Genomic DNA, 17,719 nt, shown 5'->3' on the forward strand with positions numbered 1-17,719 from the left:
ACGGCGTTATATCCAGAACGATGAGGACATGGAGGAGGAGGTCCATGAAGAGGAGCCAACACATCAAGAGGAGCCAACACATCATGAGGAGCATGAGTATGATGCAACACATCAAGAGGATCGTGAGTATGATGTTGATGCTCCACAACCATCACAGGTTACACAACCGACACAAGGCAATGCTCGCTCTAGGAAAGGCAAAGCCATAGCTAAGACACCAGGCAAGAAAGGTAGAAAGAAGACAAGGAACACACAATTCCATACTCCGGAGTATCCTCATCAGCTTATCCCAACAGGAATGCAAAGATATAAGGCCAACATTGAGGCGGAGGAGGAGGAGGCTAGCGAAGAGGAGCCTACACTTGCAGCACTCGTGAAGAGAGGAAGGAGGAAGTGAGCTTCTTGTTTGGAAGTGCATGAACTAGGTGGCGTTTGTATGCATGAACTTGGTGTTGTGGTAAAAACTTTTAAGGTTGTATTGAATTTGGTGTCTTATGTATGCACTTGGTGTCTTATGTATGCATGAATTTGTCATGATGAAAAATCTGTGAACTTGTTGTCGTTTGTATGCAAGAATTTGTCATGGTGAAAGTTATGTGAAATGTGCTATCTTCTGTGTTCTATGAACCTGTCATATTATTATATATGTGCTATCTTCTTGTGTGAAACAAGCCCAAAATAATGTACAGGGCCCCAGACGCCAGGGTCCTTGGCGTCTGGTATGAAGTCAGGGGACCAGACGCCACGATCCCTGGTGTCTGGTTTGAAGTCAGGGGACCAGACGCCACGATCCCTGGCGTCTGGTGGTCGACTGGAAGCAAAAGCAGAGGCCTGGACAGTAGAAACAGGGTAGCCAGACGCAAGGGTCCATGGCGTCTGGCCCTGGTGTAGTAGTTTTTTCATTTTGTTCATATTTTGTCACAGCATAGTATCGAATGACATAGATATTTTGTTCTATCAAACACCTATAGTATTGAATGACAAACATTAGTGTTCACATAATAGCAAATGACAAACATAGTTATCACATAATCTCAAATTACACAAATAGTCTCAAATGAGAAGTTCATCACATACAATGTCTCGAATGACATAAGTAGTTCATGACCACGATGGTCCACGATAGTTGAAACGACATGAACATCACATATAACTCGGTTTCCTGTAGCAATGCAAGTTAACAACCCTTTTCCATCCCAATTCTTGCAGCATTTCTTAAATCTTGTCATCATCAGTTATGTCAACCAATTTTCTTTCCCCAGGGCCATCTGACTGCTTCTTGCTGACGTAGTACACAAAATCCTCTTCCTTCAACCCTTGCTTCAACATGAATTTAGTCTTCAACCAATCAAAAGTGAGGTCCACTTCACTAACTTGCACAACACATGGAGACAAGCCTTGGACATGAACAACAGGGCTAAGCACCCACTGAGTACCCTTAGCCATCTACAACACATAAATCTCTTAGTACCTAACCTATGATACATTAAACCACGAGGAAAACAAACTAGGGTTTACACAAAACTATGATACATTAAAACAACCAAAAAATGGGGGTGGAGTTGATTTACCTTCTAGTTTCGAAATCCTGAAGATCCAACGGTGAAACCGGACCGATTCGTGAGAGATTTGAGGGGGGGTTTAGGGTACTGGATGAGAGTGAGTGGATGAGAGGGCTAGAGGTGAGAGTGAGTGGAGATGAAAGGAATGAGAGGGGTAGAGGTGGAGATGAATGGATGAGAGGGCTAGAGGTGGGCCCAAAGAATCTTATACACTCGAAATTTGCTCTCGGGATAGGGAGCCAGACGCCAGGGACCTTGCCGTCTGGGTGTGTTGCAAACTGGCAAAATGCTCAGACAGATCAGATAGGTGTCTGGTCGCCTGCATGACCAAAACGAGCCAGAGTGGAGGAGGCGACTCTTGGACATCGTTTGGTACCTCGTGATCTATCCAAGTGAAGTACTTGCAAAGTGGAGGAGGCGACTACATAAAAATCATGTTTTTGTTAGTAATATGACTTCAAACTTGATGAGGTTTTTTGTATGTACACCCAACATACCGGTGGTATGTCAAATGCGTTAGTTGGCCTTCGACGATCATGTGCATAGTTGGGACACACGAAAAACCTTCTACCTTCTGTCCATGACTTCTTGCGGTCCGTGGACACCTTCAGCTTGCAAACATCACCACACCAACATGGTGGTGTGGGCACATCCTTCTCCTTCTTCTTGTCCAACATGGCCTCCATCCACGTCTTCGGCATGTCCTCTTGGTCCGCGTACGCTGGCCTCGTCCTAGAACCGGATGAAGCCATGCCTACAAAAAGAACAATCGTTAGCACAAGACACAAAGAGATACATGTGTAAATATAGTAAATCAATAAATGGTAGGAATTGTATGAACAAATAATATACCATTATTATTAGATCAACCATCTGGATTAAGAAAATAACCGAAGGCCGATCCATTATCAACCATTCCTCTCTGACCACCACCACCTCTAGCACTTGTGCTTCCTCTCCGACCACCACCACCTCTAGCATTTGTGCTTCCTCTCCGACCACCACCACCTCTAGCACTTGTGCTTCCTCTGCGACAACCACCACCTCTAGCACTTGTGCTTGCTCGACCACCACCTCTAGCACTTGTGCTTGCTCGACCACCACCTCTAGCACTTGTGCCTGCTCGACCACCACCTCTAGCACTTGTGCTTCCTCGACCACCACCACCGTCACCTCTTCCACCTCGTTCACCATCGGTGCCACCTCCACGACTTGTTTTTCTTTTTTTGGTTTTCCTATTCTTGCATGTCCGCTCATTGTGTTCCCCTTCACCGCACACCCCACAGTTGATAGTGTCAGGAGCCTCCATGAAATGACCGCTACCAAATTGTTTCATGCCAGTGTATCCAGCCAGGTCATCCATATCACCCCTGAACCTCTTAGTTCTCCTTCTACCCTTGGTCTCCACCTTCAGAAGATGGTCTGGCCTAATATGAGGGCCATGGTACTCAGGCCACTGTGACTGGTCCAAGAAAGGGTGAAATCTTGACGCCCATGTCAACCTAGTAGCTTCCACATGGAACTCTTGCATCCGCACGGTTTTTCCATCACAAACATGTATGTTTCTCGCCTTCGCCGCCGTTATCAAATGCGAGCATGGCCAATGACACTTACTAGGCCTCTCGCACTGGCACCACCGAGTCTTCAGACGCACCTCAAATACAGCACCACCATATTGTCTACCGTCTCGTGTTGTGCCACCTGGCTCATCAATTTAATAGATCATTTCAGTTCTGTCAAATATGATAACTTGTTGCCGTGAAGACTTGCATGCTTGTAACTGCAACCGTTCATCAACCTTTTCCGGATAATCCTTTTTTCACCTATCCATTTTGCAGTCTCTTGAGAATGCCTCTGAAAGTACTCATTCAGCTTGAAGAATGTGTACTCCACTATTGCAGTCACCGCCAATGCACGAGCACCCTTCAGCACATTGTTGAAACATTCTACCAGATTGCTCGTCATGTCGCCATATCGTCTACCACCATCGTCATGAGCGCGTGCCCACTTGTGCTTCTCGCTTAAATTCCTAGTTAAGAACTCTTTTCCCCCTTCGTTCACCGCTGCAAAGAGTCTGTTGTACCGAGCATCGAAACCTTGGGTGGTGAAGGCCACACATAGATGGGTAAGGTCTTTGTTGAGCTCCTTGCTCTTACATGCCCGGTAAAAGTTGGCCACGAAATGCCTCATGCACCATCTGTGGTGAAGCTTTGGAAATCCTGGAATAACAATGTCCATTGCCTTGAGTATGCCATTGTGCCGGTCCGATATGATGCATACCTCCCTAGCCCCAATCATGTTGTGCCTAACATGACCCATGAACCACTCCTAGTTGTCTTGGTGCTCGGAAGGCACCAAAGCAAATGCACACGGCAACACGTTGTCTTTGATGAGTGTGCCATTGCTACCATTAGTGTGCCCTTGTATCTACCGGTCAAGAACGTGCCATCTATAGACAAGACCGGACGACAATGCTGAAATGCCTCCATGCATTGTCCATAACTCCAGAAGGCACGGTGGAACACTCCCTCGTGATCCTCGACCACATGAAACATGCCCGGGTTCTTATGTGCAATCGCGGCCAACAACCTTGGGAGCTGGTTGTATGCTTCTTCATAACCACCATACAACATCGTAATAGCATTTGCTTTTGCCTTCCATGCCTTCCCATACTTGACTTCATAACCAAATTGTTTTTTCACCGTCCGCATTAGAAACCTCACTTTCACAGTGGGATCAAAGCCTATGTCTTTCATCCATTTGTATCCGAGATACTCAGATGTGAGTTGACGGTGTGTCGTTCGAAGTCGTTTAGATGTCGGTTTGCACCTATGAGTGGCAACACAACTTGTTAACACCCATTCTTCGGTTTCTTTAAGCTTTCTTGCACGAACCTTCCATGGGCATCCTTCATGCTCACACTTCACGGTGTAACACAACTTCATGTCGGAGTGCTCAACATAAATTGGCCTATGGTTCTGAATGGCATAGTCAGCCAACCAAAACTTCAGCATAGGCAAGCTCAGAAACTTCACTCATTTCTCCAAATAAGCATTCTCGTCCTCATTCTCCACCCTTGGTTCACCTGGATCCGGGCATGGTGTTGGCTCAATCGTCGTCATTCTCATTCCACCGTCAACAGCAGCTTTATGGGCAAGGCTGAGATCTTTAAACAAGTGAGTTCTTTTTTCTAAGCCCGTCAGCTCAAAGTGGATTTGGTTTTCCTCCTTTGTGAATCCATCCTCGTCCAACTGTTCAACTGGACCCTCATCATCCGAGTTATACGCATATTGATGCCTAAAAGGCAAGTCACGATCCATGTCCTTTTGCACTATGTACGCATCCAAGTCACCAACATCATTACCATGAAACCCTTCCTCTTGCTCTTCGTCGTCATCATAAGCATCTTCATCCTCTTGAATTACTTCGTCACTAGCAATCACCTCAACTTCATTTGCTTGGCTAGTTGGTGGTTGGCTAGAAGCATTGGGGGCATACAACTCAACCTCATTTGCTTTAATAGATGGTAGACGGGGACGTGGTTGGCGATAAGCATTGGGGGCATCGACCACAACCCTATGCTCAACAAGTGGCACCATTGTCCTCTCGCTCATGTCATCCATTGGGGAAGAGACATGCCGGTTCAAATCAAAGGTAAACCGAGGAGATTCAACCTTGGTGGCAAACAATTCAAGTGACTTGTCTTCCGATTGGGAAACTTTTTTCCTTGTATACATCCCAATGCAAATCCGAGGTGATAGGCATACTTTTCATGCGAGATTTGGCTCCAACTCCAACATCATACCTTCCTATTAACTTAACATCAACATTGGTGTCCATCCACTTTAAGACATGTCTCACTTTTGCAACAACATCCTCATAGCTAGGGCTTGTATCAAAAACCAATGGTTCCTCACCCGTGTCGGCATTGTTACTTAAGAATGCCTCCTTGTCCATGTAATGAACATTAACAAGTCTCTCCATCTAAAAATAACATGAATGCATTTAAGACTTCAATGAGAATTGGTGTTTATCCAAATACATCTCATTATATCCAAATCATATCAACACTAAATTATTGGTGATGTCCATAAAAGTATCACTAATTAACACACACTAAGCAAAGTTAACCCTAATCACTAACTAACCCTAACCCCCAATCTTTCTACTCAACAAGCATATATTCCTACTACACACCATGCATATCACTATATTATCAAACTTAACCAAGCCATTCACACTAACATAAGGGAGAAACAAAAACTAGGGTTCCACCAACATGTATAAAATGCAACCAAAATAACAAGATTTAACAAAAAATAATTGGATGATTTGGGGGAGATTACCAAGAGCAACAAAGTGATGGAAAGATCCACCTAAGGGATGCACCTTTTGGAGAGGATTTGAGGGGGGGCTTGAGGGGTGGGAGAGAGTGTGGGAGCTCCAAGTGTTCTTCAAGCTCGGGTTGTGGATTGGGGAAAATGTGTGGGGTGGTTCTCACACACTCTCCCGTGGGTTATCCACTTACCAGGGCCAGACGCCAGGGTCCTTGGCATCCGGCCCCTTTGCCACGTCAGCAGGTCAACGGGCAGGCGGGCAGTGTGGGCCGGGGGCCAGACGCCAGGGTTCCTGGCGTCTGGTTCGCAACCCAGACGCCAGGAATGTTGGCGTCTCCCAAAGAGGTCAAAATCGATTTTTTTTAAACAAGGTCAAACCAGGATTTTGTTAGCCTTTTAGGTCATAACAGTAATTTTGTCCACCGGCCAGCTAGTGTACTGTGCTGCCGTGCGCGTACATATTTTAGACGCAAAACTAATATTTTTTTCAAACAAACAAATAAGGACAAATAAAGGGATCACAAACAGTTGCTTATGTCATCTTAGATGTGACATAGTTATGTCACATCTAGATGTGTCCTAGACACACCTATACGGGTACTTAAAGAGATACGTATATTGTATTTTTTTTCCCGCGTGTGCAGCATAGACGTGGGCTTGGCCTTCCGAAATTTAAACCTGGTCTTCAATGCATGCTTGTAGTACGTAGGCACTTCTTTTGCTTTTGCCATGCATCACGTACAAGGATAGGCATGCATGCATGCATGCTCTAGTCCCTTCTATGCACATATATTCTTCTCTGTATCCTGCACTCAAGAAAAAAAATCTTCTACAATAAAAAAAAAGTTAACCACGCGTGGGTTAGTCATGTAGAAGCAGAAAAATTCATTCATCCATCCATGATTTTCTTTTAATACTACCAAAACTAATTAACCTCTCTTCTTTGATATAAAATCACGTCGAACACAAAGCAACCAAACCAGGAGAAGAGTGCAAGTAAATAAATTGTCTTAATTTCATGGCGTCACGTCCGTCCCTCAAAAAAAAAATATTTCCTTGACGTCCGAAGCAATGCTTCAGGAGTAGCCTATGTTCAATTTCTATTTGTTGCCAAATAGACATTTGCTCTTCTAAAAGGCTGTGAGTCTGCATTACATACATAGTCGTTTAGTAAACAAAAGATAGTTCCAAAAATACTCAAAGATATTTTTTAATATAGTAGGCAGAACACCTGATTTTTGTCTATAAAGGAAGCACATGTGCGCATGTAATAATCTTAAAAATAGGGGTCGAACTGGCAGCTGATTTCATCTATATAAGCAACACACTGACGGACTAACCCCAACACTGGTCGTGCAAAACACGGCACCCGTACGGCAGCAAAAATTGCATGCATGTGGTACTACAAAATTTACACGTGAAGACCAAATTAGACTGAAGCAGATTGACACCAACGTACTACTTACCTGCGATCCATTGCAGCGGGTTGAAGGTGAGCATCCTCTCGATGAGGTCCAGCGTGGCGGGCTGCACCTTCAGAAACTGTCCCTGGAAGGGCAGGAGGGGGAACTACGGCAGGTGCCTCATGTACCGTCTCGTGTCCGGAACTCCGGATAAAGCGCATGTCGTTGTGGTTTCTCAACGGGAAGAGCGGGGCGTGGTTGATGAGCTCCCTGAAGATGCAACCAGCGGATTAGATGCCAATGGTAGCGGACGCGGAGTAGTCGATGGAGTTGAGCACCAGCTCCGGGGCAGGCACCACCGGATGATAACGTACTCTGTCATCATGTTGCTCTCCGACGATGCCGCACCAGACTGAAGTGGCGGATCTTGAGGTCGCAGTTGGCGTTTAGCAGCAACTTGCTCGGCAGGACAGGAGATTTTCCTTAAGAGTTCATGGTTATCTATCCTTGCAACAACAACTGCAGATCAAGAATACGGCCATGGAGTGTCAACCTCAATTGGTATGACGGGAGGAAGGCGCTGGAAGGGGGAGATTAATAACAAATTAAAGCTAAGGTAACTGAGAGGAACAGGGATGTGTCATCATTAATTGGGAGTACGGGAGGAGAGGGGCTGGGAGGGGGAGATTTATAACAAATTAAAGTCGAGGTAATTGAGAGGAACGGAAGAGGAAAAGATGAAGAGCAAGAAGGAAATGGATTAGTTGTTGCGCATAATAAAGAGGTATAGGAGTTTCTCGTAAGGGATATAGTAGTGGAAATTGATTTTTTGCTGACATGGCATATCCGGTGATTTGGAATGCCGCATGGTGAGGGAATTAGTGGTAGTGGGAACTAAAAATCTGATGTGGCATACATGCTGAGGTTGAGTGTGTGCATGCTGAGAGAACTCTTGGTAGTGGGGAGCAACTTCTTAAGAATGTAAGATATATGGTGTTTGCCCTAAAAAAAAGTCTGTTTTTAACACAGAAAAGGTCTTATAATAAGCTTGTAGGACTATTCTACGTTTTTCTCACCTATAAAGGAAAACTTGTACACAATCACACAGGATGGCACACACATCTCATGCGCCTAAACATGTCTTAGAATTGATTATGCATCGTAGAATTCTAGAATGGAAAGAATACCAGAATATAGACAATTTGGATGATTAAGAATGCCTTAGAATTTACTTCAGAGACTTGATTCAAAATTTATTTTTTTCAGTTTAACACTTCCAGTTCGTCCTTGAGACTCTACAGGGCACGATTATGTATTAACTTGTTCGAAAAGCATGCTGCTGCCACCTCTATATATATTCTGACCATTCCAGAAGACATTGCGGTGCTTGACAACTCACAACAAAATCCGCCGGACTGAAATTTGGACGCAGCTTGTTGTATTCAGATATTTGGGTTATGACTGAAATTCTACTCAAATATGTGCCAGCCATTGCAGCAATTGCCAGTTAGCCTGCAGCAAAGCCCTGGTGCAAACCAAGCAGCAGCTGCTGCATAAGTGATTTCACTGTCCTCTTTTTAAGTTTTTTTTTGTTATGAGAAGCAACTAAACATTCCCTTAAACCATGGGAGTTGACATCAATAAATGAGATATAAGCAAGAGAGAAACAGATCAAGGAACGTAGACACATGAATGGCCAGTATTAGCATATCCAGAGAATGTGAAAAAAAAATAACCTCTAAAATTAAGCCTCGCCAAGCTTCTACATCTGTGAAAAATGCTGCTACATCCGGCGGCAAGGAGCCATAGCACTTGCGGCACAACCAAGTGGATCACTGGCACTGGCCAGAGTCAATATAGATTAAGTTGTACGTACTTGTTGCTAACTACTTCTCCTGTCCCAAAATATGTGTCTCAACTTTATACTAGCTCTAGTACAAAGTTATGCTAAGCTTGAGACACTTATTTTGAGACGGAGCGAGTAAATCATAATAGAACACATTAAGAGTTAGCAGACCAAGTAGCTAACAAAATCGTAAAAGTGGAAAACCACCCACGACCCAGCAATCAATCATTGTCCGGCACCGTAGACCAGATCCGGGAACACCCAGAGGCTCCGCAGCTGGGAGCAATGATTACTGGGTGCACCAGACGAGAAGCTATAGGGGACAATTGAGTCAGGCACAATTTGACCGACTTCAACCGAAGTCCAAGGTACATTGGAATCTTCTGATTTGCTCGAAATGTAAATGTTGTTACTCTTTCCTCTCCATTTTTCGGGCCACATGCATGAAATGTAGGGGTCCTCCTGTCTTTGCTAAGGCTGGTCACAATGGGGAAGAACTTAGGAGTAACATCACAGACTTCAATACAACTTTGATTATGTGGCACATATTTAATGAAGAGAGAGGTGCTTGTGGTAACTAGCTAAGTTACCGGAACATCACACACTCCAAGAAACAATGAGTCTATAACCTAATAAATACATCGTTGCATGACACTACATAGATGTTCCTACCCACAATGGAGGTAGTAACATAGTCTAGGGAAGTGTGTAAGTTACTAGCTTATATTCTTGCCCATTGTGACCAGCCTAACAAATAGAGCCCAGTTTTCCAATTTCTCGGTTTTCACCCACTTAGCTGGTTTGACTGAAAAGTCGAGACGGAACACTTGAAAGGTGCCAGACAAGATACGATCAAATTGGTCACGTGTTATCGAGAGGACAACCACGAGAAGCGTGTCACCAGTCACCACAGACCACCAACCATGGCTTGTCATGCAAGCCAACATCCTGGTCCTTTACACACAAATCTTGTACTGTCAGCATAGTGAACTGAGGTTCCAATTGTATGATGTGGAGCCTTTCAGAAAAGTCCATGGCAAAAACCTGACCTTTAAAGATGACAATCTGCATGATGCCTGCAGCACCGGGCCTGAGAGGGTGCTCTGACCAAGAGTTTGCTCCAATCTGCCACTGGAACATGGATGTTTTTGAGAAAAGGATGAGGCGTGAGCTTGGTGAACTGAGTGGAGCCACAAGGAAGCCAAAGTAGATTTCAAGGTCGCTGCTGGATTTGATTTTGGGAGGCTTCACCTTAGTACCAGCATACACATCGGCAAGGAGGCAGTGCTCCCGGTAGGAGAAGATAAGATACCCATATGAGCATCCCAGATACAATAGGCAATTTGGACTATTTCGGGGCACCGAGCAGCGAAGGGATAAGTTTCTCTTGGCAGGATCACCAAGCAGCCATTTGCAATCGCGTAAAAGGCTGAACACGCCAAGCTTGCTCCGCTTACGTGTATAGCTAAAATCTGGTTTGAGGTGGAGGGGTGGGAAGGTGAAGGCATATGCAGATGAAAAAGAATAGGCTGCAGCACGCCAAGAGCGGCAGGTACCAGTAAAAGCAAGAAACTCATGGAATGAGCTCAGGAGAGCAATGATTTGGTGAATCAGGTTGTCGCTAAGATCTGCCCAGACATGAGATACGGACGATGTTGATGAGGTCGAGCCGAAGCCATGGCACATTTTTTTAGAGAGTCTCCCTTGGACAGCAGCTTCTCTGTCAGAATAAGAAAACAGGACTAATGAGTAAGAAGAAAGAACTAGTACAGAAGTAAACTGTTAGCTAAAGGCGCTTAATACAGTACTACACAGTAAGGCAACGATAGATGTAGACTTCATCTGGAAAGTACAACTATTTATTCTGTATCATGCATATGAACAAGCTAATTAAACTTCGGTCGGCATTATAATAAATCCTCCTTAAACATCATGTTGTAGGCATTATAAAAAATCCTCCTATTTGCCTAAGCTCTTAACTTGTCAATAACCGGTGTCACCATAAAAGTACCCAAAGTGTCATAAGGGGACTCTGAACTTTGTCAAGCATAAGGCCAACTCCAACGTGCGACCCTAAACGGACGTCCGTTTCATCTGTTTTTTGTCTATTTGGAGGTCGCAATGAGGTCGTGTCCGTCCGGATTTGTGGATGCGCCGGCCGTGTGTCCAATGCACGGCTGTATTTCGGCCGCATCCCGTCCGCATATATTCTTTTTTTGCAAACACATATCTTTTATTTTAGTCATTGATTTTTGATACATGGAAGCACATCATCAAATTTTGACTAGAATACGAATACCAAAGAAAATAAGAACCACAAGAAGACATTTTAGAAGATAACCAACTTTTATAACTGCTCCCGTAAGTTGGGTTAGTGCCTTCGCGATGCATTCATTGATGATCTGCGGAGGCTCGATTTTGCGTGCTTCTTTCTTCATCGAGTCTAAAGAAATAGACATTGCTTCCTCGCATCTAGTCTCATCTCTAGCCTCTATTCTAGCAACAAGTGCACTGGTCTCATCTCTAGCCTCTATTCTAGTTAAAGTGCACGAACATCTACTAAATTGCGCTCTATCAATATATCGATGTATTGTTCTTCCCAATACCAAAAGTTTCATCCATTCTACACAATAAAAACTGAAGTTAGCACAACTAGTAAAATCCGAAAGCACAACCAAGCTAAAGTAGCACATACCCCATCGTTTGAGCACTTGATGAACACCCATCCAGAAAGTTCCGGCATTGTCGACACGCGGCGCAAGACCTTCTTTGGGCATTCGTCGCACTTTATGAGTGGCAACGGTGCGCCGACGAGCCTTTGGGCCAGCACCGAACCCGGGCTACAGCCGTTCGTGTATCTACTGGCAAATCGCCGACGGTGTAGATCCGAGCGGCTAGAGGCGGAGTCAGTACCTGCATGCGGCCTTGCCAGAGCCTTTCGGCCTGGTGCCCGGCCAGTCTATGGCACGGCGCGGCCCCCGGCCACCGGGTGCGCAGATAAGGTGGTCGTGGTTGGGTAGCTCGGGGCATCGAGGAAACGAGGGCTGCGACAAGGGTTGGGACGAGTGCGCGGCCGAGCTACACAACGGCAATGGTGGCGGCGGTGAGGGGCCGAGAGTGGCGGGGGTGCAGCTAGAGCGGGGGAGGGGGGGTAGAAAAAGGGAGGTCTGCGTCCCCGACAGGGGGGCCAGGGGAGGACATGGGCAAGCGCCACGCGTCGTCTGCGTGTGTCCGTTCGGCCGCAAACTCGACCCAAACTTGAGATGGGAATGGGTCGAAAGTGGACAGAAAACGAACGACGGTCTGTTTGCAGCCGCACGCTGGAAGGCCTGCTCTGTCTGTTTACCCCCAAACGGACGCGGGCGGATAGACTAGGGTCGCGCGCGGATAGACTAGGGTCGCGCGTTGAAGTTGGCCTAACTGCATAAGCAATTCATTATCATAGCATAACTTTTTCTTTTTCTGAACACTGAATTCATCGTCAAACTATAATAAACGAGGGTTTCTTCCTCTTTTTATTCTTTCTTTCAGAGTGAGCATTGTTAAGATTAGACTATACTCCTAGCAATAATAAGCAAGACAAAAACCAAGGGAACATACTACTGTACGGAATCAAACTAGGAAGGAGAGAGGACGAAGAATCGGTGTCCGGGTAAGTGTGGGCCTGCATACCTAAGGGGGCTTGCTGGCGCCGGCGGCGAGAGGACGGCCCGCGGTGGCCGCACACTTCCGCGAAGGCGACGGCTACGGCGGATGCTTCCGTCCATGCCCGCGCAATCGCGGGCTTTCGACCGGTGGCTCCGGATCACCGGAGAGGAGGCGGTGCTTCCGAGTCGAGGAGTTGGCGTTTTCTCTTCCGAGTCAAGGTCACGGTTGGGTCTTAACGGGCTATATATGTATCAGTTTTGCTAAAGCACATCTAGATGTGTTATAAGTATCGCACATCTAAGTTCTATGTCATTGATCTTACGTGGAGATTCGTGTGGATATTTTTTTTCTTTTTTTCTTTTCTATTTATGTTTGATTCACTCATTTAGATGTGCAATAACTAGAGTACATCTAGATGTGCCCTAGACACACCCTGTATGTATCTAATTCAAACTAGGTGGCCTACCCCAAATCAAAAGATTTCCTCCACTCCAATACGTTCCGGCCCTCTAAATACAGTACAGGCCCCAGTAATTTTTTTAAAACCCAGTACAGGCCCCAGTTTTAGTCGAGCAGGTATCCTCTTCAAAGAAAAACAAAAGCTAACCCGGGAGAGGAGCTATGGCCGGAAGGCGGCGATCGGCAGCGGCAACATCAGCGGAGGATTCGTCGCTGCCGGCTCCTTCCGTTCAGATTCCTGCATCGACTCCATCGCGCACCTCTGAAAGTCAGAGGTATGCCCATCCCCCGTCCAGCGCAAACCGTAGCCTTGTCCACCTTAACTTGCTCGATCGAAGAGTCGATTTCCTCATGAAAATGCATCAAGAAAGTAAAGAAGAATCAAAGCATCGGTGCGGCAGATGAACATGAACTGCTTGGTTTTGTGAGAATCTAACTGAATTTGGCGCTGATCTGAGAGAAATCCGCCTTCTGAATTTTCTGCTATCAAAACAGTATACGCCTAATCCTATTATTTTAGCTATTATTACGTTCGAAAAACAAAACACTCTACGTCAGTCAGTAGGCTGAGAAAATCAGAAAATCAAACCAGTAAACTTAGATGGAGAGAAGATTCCCAATATGACTTGTTCTCCTGTACAACCAATACTCTTCAGTTCTTCTAGTGACACAGTAAAAATTTCAGCCTGATTGTTACTGAATGTATGCTCGTCTTCTCCAAATATTACATGTTTGTCTTCCTTACTAATAATTTTATATTTCTTTTTTTAACCTATATAGTTTGTGAACGTGGTTCTAAGATCCTATTTTCTTTTCATCATCTAGTTTGCCATAGCACCTAACATGAATGTTGTTCTATCACCTGACAAATCGCTTCAAGTACTAGTGCTTAAAAATGTTGAGCAGACAAGGAGGAAATTTTAAAAATAAATTTATTCTTTATGTCAGTTATTTTTTTAATATAATGGTACGAGTATATTATGACATTTCTGCACTTTCATAATTAATTAACTGTTATCAAAGTTTAGCAGCGGTGCATATCCGCTTTGAGATCATAATGAAACAGACATGACTAGAAAGAGAAACAGATATGACTAACCCATGTCTATCCGAACTCAATGAATTTTACTAGTTACTAGTTACTATATTCAGTTTCTATATGTTCTTGCTTCGCCAATTTGTTGATCTTGATTTATTGTGTTTGACAGAAAAGTTCATATTATGAAAGACAGTCAAAGCTCCTCTAAGAAGGCTTGCCATGCCCGGGTCTCCACCTCCCTCGCCAGTTCTAAGCGCCGAGGTTGGGCAGACCTTCTAGACTGCCTTATCCACAAGATCATTGCTCTGTTCACCTCCTGCCATGACCTCCTCGCATTTATTGGGACATGTCGTTCTTGGCGTGTAGCCTTCTCCTCCTACCCATAAAAATTTACATTTGCCTTCCCCCCTCTTATCTTTCAGCCTGATGTGTGTTCCCATCACAGCTATTACCCTCATAACGACTTTCTCTACGATACCAAATAGCAGCTCATTGATCCTACGAATGCAACCTTATCTAATAACTGTCCAGTGCTCCTGCTTTGTGAAACTCTACATGACATGGAATTTGTAGGATGCTCGCAGGGTTATCTCATCTTTTCAAGCCATGAACAATGCCTCCTTGTCAATGTGAGCACGGGTGGTCAAGTAAGACCACCCCAACTACCATACCCTGACAACTGTGATATTGACTACAACATCCTCACGCGCCCCTCTCATTGCCCAACACATATCTGTTAGTTTGCACCAAGTTTCCGCTGTTCCAGTGGCAGGTTGGAAGCCATACTTGGTCGGAGTGGTGCCTTCCAAATGATCATATCTCTCAGATTCTGGTCTTCCAAGGTCTGATCTTCACCGTGGACGCTCATAGGAAGCTTTGTTGTATGCACTTGGGGCAGCAGCCCAGTGTTGCGGCTGTAGCATATAAATGTGAATTCAGCAAACTTATGGACGTCAGTTATCGGCCATGGTTGGTTGAGTGTGGCGATGTGCTCCTCATGGTCACAATCAAAATAGAGTATGTTGTCAGGCTTGTCAGATTTGAGGTCTTTCGTCTTGAATTTTCAGCTGAGTCACCAAGGTGGGTGAAGGTGGACAAGTTGCAAAACTGGGCTATCTTTGTTGGCACTGACTGGAGAAACCCTATCATTGCTTGCAAGAACCCTGAAAGATGGGGAGAAAAGACCAAGCATGTATATGTTGCAAGCCCGTACAACGACTCCACGCAGCCTTGGTTCGAGGTCCAGTTGGGCGTGGTCAGGGATATACAAGAGACTGGAGCCCCTCTGGGTGTTCCCTAGCATGACCTCTCGTGTCGACGTATCGTCGCTATGCATGGCCAACCATGGCTTGTGGAGGCAGGATCATCCTTGACCTCTCGTGTCGGCGTATCGTCGCTATGCATGGCCAACCATGGCTTGTGGCAGCAGGATCAGCCTTGACCCCGGGGCAGCAAACTTAGTTGGAAGAATTTATGCATCCATTGGCGGTGCTTGTTTATATGGTTGTCTCCATGTCAATGTCTGCTTAGCTGTAATAGGAAGATGAAATTGCTGCTTTTGTGATCCATCTGGAGTGAATGTTGCTTCTTCCTAATACAAGAGGTATTAGTCCAAATTGTTTCTTCTGTACTCCCTGATAGTGCTTCATTATCTTTGTGTTTTGCTTGTATGTCTGTTCACCCGTGATGTGACGAAGATCATGAACGGATTACTAAAAAATCTTGCTTCTGTGCTCCATCCTATGTGGATGATGGTTCATCTTGGTTAGCTTGTGGGTGTGATAGATTTCTTCTCCAAGAAATATTTCTTTTAACAGAGCTAGCAATTGACTATTTTATTTTTCGAATTTTTGTACTAGATTAGAGCACACACATGGAAACGCCTTGCTTCTTCTGGTCCCCCCTAACCAAAATCAAACGAATCCTGAATATTTCAGTAGATTTTAGCATATAAATTTAAGCATGTCAGGCCTGAACAAGTGTTATACTGCTAGTTTCCATTGTCCTAGTCACATGCTGGTCCCCATGTCTCCGCCACTGCCAACGCTCCCTAGTTCCAGCATTGGGACGCCCGTTTCTACCTGTTGTTCCAGCACGCATCATCGATAGTCGCAGCTACGGCCGACGTGGCTTGCAGCACCGGCGCTCGCCACTTGTATCTCCCCTTCGCTGGTGAAGGAGGGTAGGATGGGTGGGCAAGACCATGTCAAGTAGGCAGCGACGACCGGCATGCTCGCATGTCTAACTTTAGGTGTTGGTGGGGAACTAGGGATAGAGGAGAAGGGGAGCTTGACGAGCTAGACAGAAGAGAGAAGCCGGTGCTGGCTCCACCAGCATGCATCCTTGCATCTGGCGGCGGTCAACCCCCCCCCCCCCCCCCCCCCAGCCCTAGGAGTGCCGGTAGCAGACGTGAGCACGGGTGAGAGGCCTGATGGTGGCGCGGGAGCTGATAAATAGCATCGCTGGGGATGAGAAAATAATTTGGCAGTGCCCTCTGAAGAGAAGGATCGAGCGAGGAAATGAATGGACATTGAAGGAAAAAGCGAACAAAAATGAAGCTCCTGTGTAAAAGTTTGGCTGCGCGACCAAGGTTGGTCGATGCAGGCTTACGACATGTGATGGATTCAAAACGATGTCCCATGCGGGAATATACGGCGCAGCTACGGTAGTCAAACTACCCACCATCACGACGTATGAAAATATCTCCAATTACTTCGACAAGGTTTTTATCTTGGCTTGGCAGTTATTTTCTGCATTTGAACTATCTGCATGCGGAAAGGCGTCACAGCACCCGGGTGCCCCGACACCCGGTTATCCAGCGCGTCCTGTGCTTTGAAGATTTGTGCCGAGGACTTGACAGCAGTATGTCATTTGCGTTGCATGTTAATTAAGCATTCATTTTACAGAGTAGAACAGGGCTAGTCCTAGGCTGCGGGAGACAGGGTAGGCGTGGCTGCATGTCACGGAGCCTTGGCACGGAGGTCAGGTTCTGCTGGTGTGCATGCTGGTTACTATTGACAAGACAGGTCACATCTCACTCTCCCATGCCATGTCTCTCACATGCAGGTTCTGCATGCACGAGGGGAGCTTTTTTTCACAGATTCTCCATGCACGAGGGAAGCTCTCTCTCACATATTTTTTCATAGCAGGTCAGACCACTGTAGTCATGTGACGTCCGATGCCAACAATAGCTTTGATTGGCCCAATGCAGCATCCACATCCTTTCCAATTTTTTTGGACGCGTCTAGCGGGTGGCCGGCTGCCCACTAGCACTCCGTGGTGGCCGGCTGAAAAAGGTAAGTTCTTGTCTCCCTGACTCATATTAGAAAAAGTAAACAAGTGTGGACATATGTGAAAAGGATAAATAATTGTAAATTATCCATATGAACAGATGTGAACGTATTTAATTTGTGTTTTCAGTTTTT

General features: G+C 45.5%; 1 pseudogene; it reads right to left on the reverse strand.

The window, feature by feature from the left end:
• Window positions 1-6,992: 6,992 nt before the first annotated feature.
• LOC125518149 lies at window positions 6,993-11,848 on the reverse strand (annotated as a pseudogene).
• Window positions 11,849-17,719: the final 5,871 nt, after the last annotated feature.

Source organism: Triticum urartu, chromosome 7, assembly GCF_003073215.2.
Source record: "Triticum urartu cultivar G1812 chromosome 7, Tu2.1, whole genome shotgun sequence".
In the NCBI taxonomy this organism is placed as follows: domain Eukaryota; kingdom Viridiplantae; phylum Streptophyta; class Magnoliopsida; order Poales; family Poaceae; genus Triticum; species Triticum urartu.